The 8,981-nt window shown below is 39.8% G+C and overlaps 1 protein-coding gene and 1 non-coding gene across 5 annotated transcripts in view; one reads left to right on the top strand and one right to left on the bottom strand.

The window, feature by feature from the left end:
* The window catches only part of Nmt2 (N-myristoyltransferase 2), a 43,261-nt gene that overhangs the window by 27,759 nt on the left and 6,521 nt on the right, over nucleotides 1-8,981 (bottom strand). The gene's annotated exons all lie outside the window — the stretch shown is intronic.
* LOC115030562 lies at nucleotides 8,125-8,265 on the top strand. The gene has a single exon (XR_003836134.1). It is a non-coding gene; the product is annotated as a U4 spliceosomal RNA (small nuclear RNA).

Here is an 8,981-nt window from a genome sequence, read left to right as displayed (position 1 = left end):
GAGACAGGGTTTCTCTGTGTAGTCCTGGCTGTCCTCAAACTCAGAAATCCGCCTGCCTCTGCCTCCCAAGTGCTGGGATTAAAGGTGTGTGCCACCACGCCTAGCTTCTAATACCTTTCACTAGAAGATGTAATAACAAATACCTTTTGAACGAGTGACTGTTGTATTATTCTGGCTATTAAGGTAGCTCCAGTTATGTATTGCTAGAAAGAAAAACACCTCTGAAAAATAACAATTTTTCCTACCTTAGTGGTAAAGATTATTAATCCTAATCCAAATGTTCTCTAAATTTTTACTTCTACCATGTTCAGCACTGTGTTGGGTCCATAGGGAGGCTGAAGTCAAATGGTTGCACCTCTCTTCTGCTAGAACCCTTTTCTAGAAACTACTAGCCCTTCCTTCATCCCAGCATTTGGGAGGCAGAGTTAGGTGGATCTGAGTTTGAGGCCAGCCTGGTCTACACAGTGAGTCCCAGGACAGCCAGGGTTGTGCAGAGAAACTTCAAACAAACAAACAAATCCCAAACACCCCACCCCCAAAATCCCAAACAAAACCCACAAACATCCCAGAAAGCCAGTTCAAATAGATTCCTAAAGCACTTTCTTACAGCAGGATAGTGGATGAGCAGCCATGACTGGTGTGCATGCTTAAACCACATGAAATTATCTTCAGTGTACAATCTAGAGACATTAAAAGCACCAGTTTATTTCACCAAAATTCTTTAAATAACATTATACCATCTACAGTATAAACTAGGACAGCTATGAGATAAAAACTTTTATTAATTAAATTCTGAGTTAATTACTACTACTATATTAATATACTGTATTGCTGAATTTTTTTTCCCCCAAAAGACAAGGTCTCCATTGTACAGCACTGGCTGGCCAAAAACCTCATGATGTAGACCAAACTGGCCTCAACTTACAAAGACACATCTGCTTTGGTTACTACACTCATCCTGAGTGCTGAGATGTAAAGGAGTGTGCCATCATGCCCAGCTTAAAATTGTACTTTTAAATTTTGGTATAATGAAGAATGTATAATAAAAATATATTCTCAACTTTTTGTGTATTTTTTTGTTTTGTTTTGCTTTGTTTTTGTTTTTCGAGACAGGGTTTCTCTGTGTAGTCCTGGCTGTCCTGGAACTCAGAAATCTGCCTGCCTCTGCCTCCCGAGAGCTGGGATTAAAAAAAAAAACAACTGAACCATATAATATGTGGGCTTTACAACGCCAGCCTCTTACACTGAATTTATCCTGCTTATGTATAAGTGGTACTTTTTAAACATTTTTGAATAGTTACCTTTATATGCACATTCCACATTGTCTGTATCCATCAGTTGATAGGCATTTGGATTGTTTCTGTTTGAGAGTTGTTATGAATAAGGTTGCTGTGAATGTTCACATGGTAATTTTTGTATAGATATCTTATTTTTATTTGTTTAGAAACCTGAGAGTATAATTCCTGAATTACATTAGAAATTATTGTTGGAAGTTCTGAGGAGATGCTAAAGAGATGGCTCTGTGGTTGAAAGTGCTTGCTGCTGAGCAGCCATATAAAAATCCGGGTGTACCGTGCACACCTTAACCACAGGTCCCAAGGGAAACAGAAACAGGATGGTTTGAGGCTTTGTTGGCTTATAGCTTAGAGTAGAAAATCTGTGTCCCAGGGACAGGGAGAGACCCTGGCCTGAAAGGAATGGGTAAAGAATGATAAAGAAGGACACCTGACACCCTCTTCTGGTTTGTGCTTGTTTACACAAGAGCACACAGTCATGAACATGGGGGTGCATACTCACACAAACCTGGGTCCTCTATAGGAGCTCTTACATGCTAAGCTATCTTTCAACTTCTACGTATTTTCAGTGCAGTAGTCCTATTTTGAGCAGCAGGCTGGCCTCAAATTCAAAATTTTTCTGCCTTGTCCTCCAGATTGATGGCATTACAGATATGTCATACCATTTCAAGCTTTTCTCTGTATTTTTTTTTTTTTATTGTGGTTGTCCTAGTATTATGAGGATGTGCCAGTAACATCTCTTATTCCCCATCCTGGTTTCTTTAAGGGTTCTGAAATGGAAAAGTAAGTTATACTTATTTAAGGGTTGGGAAGGTTGAAATATTTGTACAAATTTGGAAGGATAGATAATGCATTTGGTGCCAGTTTTTGTAGTTCCTTGCCAATTTCTGGTTTTCAGATGAGCAAGAAGACAGGAGAATTTACAAACTAGCCCTAATAAAAGTTGAGAATAGGCCGGGCGTGGTGGCACACACCTTTAATCCCAGCACTCGGGAGGCAGAGGCAGGCAGATTTCTGAGTTCCAGGACAGCCTGGTCTACAAAGTGAGTTCCAGGACAGCCAGGGCTACACAGAGAAACCCTGTCTCGAAAAACCAAAAAAAAAAAAAAAGAAAGAAGGAAAGATTTATTATATATGAGTACACTGTAGCTGTCTTCAGACACACCAAAAGAGGTCATCAGATCTCATTACTCATGGCTGTGAACCATCATGTGGTTGCTGGGAATTGAACTCAGGACCTTCGGAAGAGCAGTCAGTGTTCTTAACCTTAACCGCTGAGCCAGCTCTCCAGCCCCCTGAATTTTTATAAAATATCCAAACAACCAGATCAAAGAAAGTCAAGATAGATTTGTGGTTGTTAGGAGCTTATTATTAGGTGTTTATTATGATTGTTACCTTGAAACAGCCTAGAACCACAGAGACAAGCCTCTGAGCCGTTCTGTGAAGGATTATGTAAGTTTGGCTCTATGAGTGGCCTGGGGTCCTAGACTGCCTAAGAAGGCAAAGCGTACTGAACACCAGCATGCAAATTTCTTCTAACTGGTTGCAGTGTGCGCAGCCTCCACCTTCCTCACTACAACAGGCTATATTCCCACGAACTTTGGAAAGATACACTCTTTGTCTTGAATTGCTTCTGTTAAGTATTCTGCCATGAGAAAAAAGTGACTAGTAGAGAGTGTTTAGGGAGTGGACTGCTTAGGGATGTGGGTTTCATGCTGGGATAAAAATCACTTCTAAAACAGGACTGTGGCGATGGCTGTACAACTCTGTGGATGTTATAAAAGCTACTAAATTACATAACATAAATTATATGTCAATAAAACTTATTAAAAATACTAACTAGTGACCTGCTATGCCTAGGGTGGCAGGATGAGAGTGGCCTGGACAGACCCAGAACTGTAAGAGCAGCTTAACTGGCATCTGCTTCCCACAGAAATCACAGGTTCTGAAAGAACATGGATAGTAGGAAGAGATGTCACAAGCCTGAGTAGGCAAGGTGCTGAGTAGGAACCTGGACAGTAGGAGAAGTTTTTCAAAAAGAGCTTCCACGTGGAATTCAGTGAAGCCTGATTCAGACTCATGTTTGAGGCAGATCACCACATCCAGAAATCCAACTGTGGAAATCACGTTATAAAACCTTATCCAACTTTAAGAGTTCCATGCCCTTCTTCCCTGAGATTATGCATGAGAGTTCTAAACAAGTTCTGAATTTTGCTATTTTGAGTTGGAAATGGGACTCAGGGCCTTGTTCGAACAGGCCACTGGAACCAGTTCACTCCATTTCTGCCATGGAAAGGTCAAATATTGAACTTGCTACAAAGGCAAATTGTCAGAGTCCATGAAATCTATAGGCAGGATTTACTAGAAGAGCCTCGGAAATATTTCAGTGCGTTCTAGAGAATGCCCACAAAAGCCCACCCCGCTTCTCTCTGATATGCTAGCTCCCAGCCCCTGGCAGTCAGATAGGACCACTGACTGAGAAAAGAGGCACCAGTGGAAATGATGCCTGCCTTTTCTTGTTGGCCACTGCATGTCCATGTTCTTTCTTTCCCAGGGCTGAGGAGATGTAGGATTAGAAAACAGAAGACAGAAAAGCCACACATTGGGAGATGCACAGCTCTTAAATGGCAGAAGGAACAAGAGCTCTTCTGAACACCAGCCTGGGAGTGTGTGTGTGTGTGTGTGTGCGCGCGCGCGCGCATATAAAATAAATAAATAATCTCCCCCGTGGTATCAGGACCTATCAAAACAGTATCTAGTATACAAAAGATCTTTAGTAAGTATTTTCTAGATGAATGAAAAATCAATTTTAAAAATCATTAAGAAAAAGACAAAAGTTTGACAGAATCATGGGCCGAAGGTAGGAATAAGCACTTCACCAAGAAAAAGCCTTGGCAGCTAATAATCTTGAAAAAAAAAATGCTCTTCTTGGTCCCCTGGTCTGGCAAGTATTTTAAAGTCTAAGAATATCTGAAGTATGCCACAAAAAGACAACTCTCACATACCTTTGGTAAGCTGGCATAGCCACTAACAAGAAAAAGCTGGCATGGCAACTTATTGTCACTATCGCCACCACCAGCATCAACACTGTTATCACCAACATCACACATCATGTTTTTCATGATCATCGTAATCATCACCATCACCACAGTCTTCAACGTTAAAGTAATTTGATAAAATGTAGTAACTATTACTGTTACCAATATCACACATCTTTACCCCAACCAAAATTATTATTACCATCTGCTTTTATTATCATCATAGCATATGACCATCACCTACATCATCAGCATCATTATTATAACCCCCAGCAATACAACCCCACATCGCTATCTGCAATTATCACCATTATCATCAATTTTTCCATTACCATTATATCAACAACAGCCACCTGTCACCTCAGCTAACAATGTACAGAACATAATGCACAGTAGACACTGTACTAAGCACCTTAGATCTGACCTTGTAAACTGTCATAACAACACATTATTTCCACTCGAAAGGAAGGAAACTGAAATATGGGGCCATTAAGGAACTCATTGAAAGTAACATGTTTAGTAGTAACAAAGCCAGCATGCAAATCTAGCCAGTTTTCACCCAGAATCCTCACCCTTACTATACTGTATTGTCCCTTATTTGTGCATTTCTATTGACCATCTCTTAAGGTATTTATTGCTGACTTTTGGATCTTCTTCACAATCCCATTCATGATACCTTTTTATGAATCTGTATCTTTGATCAGGTTACTATAAATCTTCAGTGCTCATATGTGTACATAAGCTCTGGTGCCCTCGTTAGGATAACGAATAGAAAAAAAGGCAGAAAAACCAAGGTTCTTGATCAGCTTAGACAAGCAGTAAAGATAGCCATATCACAATGCACTGGTGATGAAAAAGAACTGAAACTCAGCTGGGCAAGTTGGCTAAGGCTGAAACAAATAATTAGCTGTTTTGGCTACTAATATGTACACATCTTGAGTCAGGGACATCTCATGCAAGTTATCTCACGGCTACCAAGTTCAGTAATGGATTTTACTTGCAGGAACTTCAGATTCCTCAAGAAGTCATGTGGGTTTATTTTTGTCAGTGATTCACCTGTCCAATTCTAATATTAATTTCTTCATCCTGTTCTTCTAGGTGACCCACAATCTACTGCAGGAAGCCCCGCTGTTCTCATTGGGCTAGCTAGATGATGGCCTCTCTACAGTGAGATTTTAGACACCACGGAGTTCTATTTCCTCTGGGGACTGATGGAGTAAATATCATTAAAGCCTCACCATCTGTGGACAAAGCAACAAGCACTGATAAACCCTAATTCTAGAAGGCTACATGTCCATTATGCATACGTAAACATTTTCCAACCCAAAATGAATTTGGCATTTGGAGTTAAAGACATACTGGAAGGCTGTGGAGATGGTTTTGTGTGAAACGGTGATTCCCCATGAAGCCTGGCAACCTTACTCCATTCTCCAGAATCCACATAAATACATGGATGCCTACTGACCTCTGCACATTAGCTATTACACATAGGCCTTCTCCTCCCCCCATCACGCATATTCATTCATTTATTCATTCACTCATTCATTCTCTCTCTCACACACAAATTTGTTTAAAAGAATACTGAACTCCAGTCAACAGATTTTTATTAAGCTTTTGATGTATCTGACGTACCAGATAGTCTAAGACTTAAAGATGCAAAGTGCTATCTTCATGCTTACAATCTGCCTATGACTCCACAGACAGATTTGTATTTATGCTTTGTAGGTACACATCGAGCACTTCTTATCACCTTGGCTGCTACTAAAGTATCAGGACTTATCAGTACATTGTTTAAACAGTATATTGTTTCTTATAGTTTTAGGAGCTGAAGTCCATGATCAGGATGGACCAAGGTGCCAGCATGTTTGGGTTTCAGTAAACAGTTCTTTTTGTCTTCATCACTAAACCTACAGTGACAGCTCCCCTCCTTATTATGTAATTGCCTTCCAAAGACCCTCCTTAGTATTACTATGGCAACAGAGATTAAGGATTCCATAGAATATTTTGGAAGACACAAACTGATCCACAGCTAGTTGCCAGTCTTGCTTCTATCACTCTAAAAACTACCCCTGACAACTACATTAAGTTTTTCATTGCCACAACAACAATAACAACACCTCATAAAATTAACTGTTAAAGAGGAAAGGATTATTTTAGCTCATATTGTTGGAAGTGCAGCTCATGATCAAGTAACTCAGTTGTTTTGAGCCTGTGTCAACAAAACACATCCTAATACGTATATGAGGAAGACTGCTTAGATCACATGGGAATGAAACCTGGTTCCCCAAACCCTCCTTACAAGCACCCTTTGATGATCTAAAGGTATTCCTGTAGGCTTCTACAACTTCCCAGTAGTATCACTCCGAGTGTCACCAGCCCTTTAACACATAGGCCTTTGGGTTGTTCATGATTCCAATTATAATAAGCATAGACCTCACCAAAGGTGCTTCTCAATAGCCACGCTATACCATCCAACAATCCCCTCCCCATTATCTGCCCATTCTCCACCACAGCTGACTGACTGAGCCTGAATAAATCTTCCTGTTGCCCAGAAACCAGTTTGGGGTCTTCTAGAGAATCTGAGTTAAGAAACACTCTTTGGACAGTGTGGACTTAATTGAGGCAGAAGAGAAGAAAAACAGATAAATAAACCTCAGGTCCTCAATTCTAATCAAGACTTGCCTTACTTTCAGACTGCACATTGCTATGTTTAAATAAAGTTATCTTTTACTTGAGTTAGTTTAGATATGTATTTTAGACACACAGTACGAGAATGTGCTCCTCACTTACCAGCTATGTGACCCTAGTCAAGTCACTCATCTTTAGGAGTCATGACTACCTTGGTGTAAAACAAGGGTCTGGCTAAGCAGACTACTGGGGAGATGGCAGCATGGAAAAGAACGGTGGCACAGATCTGAAAGGCCAAATCCTGTAAGGGCTCCAGGGCCTGGATAAGGACCATCACCCGAGGTCACCATGACCACTGAAATCTTCATGAAACAATGTAAATTTGCAATGATTTTGAGCCTGGAGAAGGGGATAACGTGGAGGGAAAGCTGCAATGAGGGGTTATGGGGAGTCACAGACAGAAATTCCTTTGGCTTAGCAATGATATCTGCAATGAGTCTGGGAGTTGTTTGCTGTCCTATGTTATAGCCCTCTGTGTCATTATGCATAAGACCTTCAGTAAATGTTGTGCACAGTAGCCAATATTAGGCTGTCCTTGTTGGGGGAAAAAAAATTCAAGAGAACGGTTTCACATGGAGTTTGATGCTGATAAACTGAAAACACTAGGATCCCATTAGAGGAGAAAATGGCAGCAGCCTGGACAGACTTGAGAACTATAGAAATGTAAATACCCAAGAATTCTCATCTTAAAGTATCAGTGTGTGATATTTTGTTTAGTCTTTTTTTTAAAAAGTGACAGACTATGCAAACCTTTCAGTTACAGTATAAGGAAAAGATCCTACAAGGTTCCAGGCTAAAAACAAGGTAAATTAAAGAATGATAATAGGGGTACCCGTAAAATTAAAAGGAGGTGGTACACAAAACACCTATACCACTGAATAGAGGAAGCTAGAACAGTGCTTTAGAGTTTCAAGGAAAACATGTAATACAATCACATGTACATCTCACTCATGGTTTATGGGGCTGGGGAGATGGCTCAGTGGGGTAAGGGTGCTTGCTGAATTATAGTTATCTTTGAGAGCAAGGCTCATCAGACATTCAAGAAACTAGAAAACAGAATCATCCACACACTATAAAAAATATGAAATATGAAAGTAATTAAAAGCTTTGCGCAGTGGCAGTATTGTAGCCAGTGAGGTTTGTCTGAGGCATGATTATTGCTAATTGAAAACTTTTCCCAATACCCTGCCGTGACAACCTGCAGTACAGTCAGCATTGGCAATTTCTGACAGTCTCTATGCAGACTGTTCAAAAGAAAACTGTCTTTGCCTTTTAATGGCTAACCTTTCCTTATTCTCTATTTGGTGTTTTGCAAGTTCTCAAGCCTGTGTTTACTCTCTCCACCCTTCCTTTTCCTTTTAATAAAGTTACTTTTTAGAAAAAAAGAAAGAAAGAAAAGGGGAAAAATAATTGAAGATAAAAAGGAAAAGATCTACTTTCTAAAACACATCAGGAGACAAAGGCAGTAAGTGTGATGTTCCTGAAAACACAGTTGTGAAGCAGTGTCATGGTTTGGATAAATGTTTTTAAGGACACAAGAGCAAAAATGAAAGCTCATGAAACTAATGAAGATACCAGTTATTTCAGAGACAACACATTTTTTGTCTTGTGAAATTGTAGAATGTTTTGGAAACTGGCTACAATTTTGTTTTTGTTTTTCTAAGACAAGGTTTCATGGAGCTCAGGCTGACCTCCAACCTTCTATGGTGAGGATGAACTTTAATTCCTGATCCTTCTGCCTCCATCTCCCAAGTGCTGAGCTTGCAGGCATGTGTTGCTATGCCTAGCAGATAGTACTGAAAATGTGGCATTGACAGAGAAACTTGTTTAAAACATGCATGTTCAAAATTTAAAGACAATTCCTAGAAGGAAAAAAAAAATGGGAACACTATACTCTGCAAAAGAAAGGAAAAATAAATGTTTAATTTATAATATATTATGTTGTGAGAATTTTGGTTTC

The sequence above is a fragment of the Mus caroli genome, chromosome 2, assembly GCF_900094665.2.
Source record: "Mus caroli chromosome 2, CAROLI_EIJ_v1.1, whole genome shotgun sequence".
Classification (NCBI taxonomy): Eukaryota; Metazoa; Chordata; class Mammalia; order Rodentia; family Muridae; genus Mus; species Mus caroli.
Note: the sequence above shows the minus strand (reverse complement) of the source record. Positions and strands in the feature narration are given on the sequence as shown.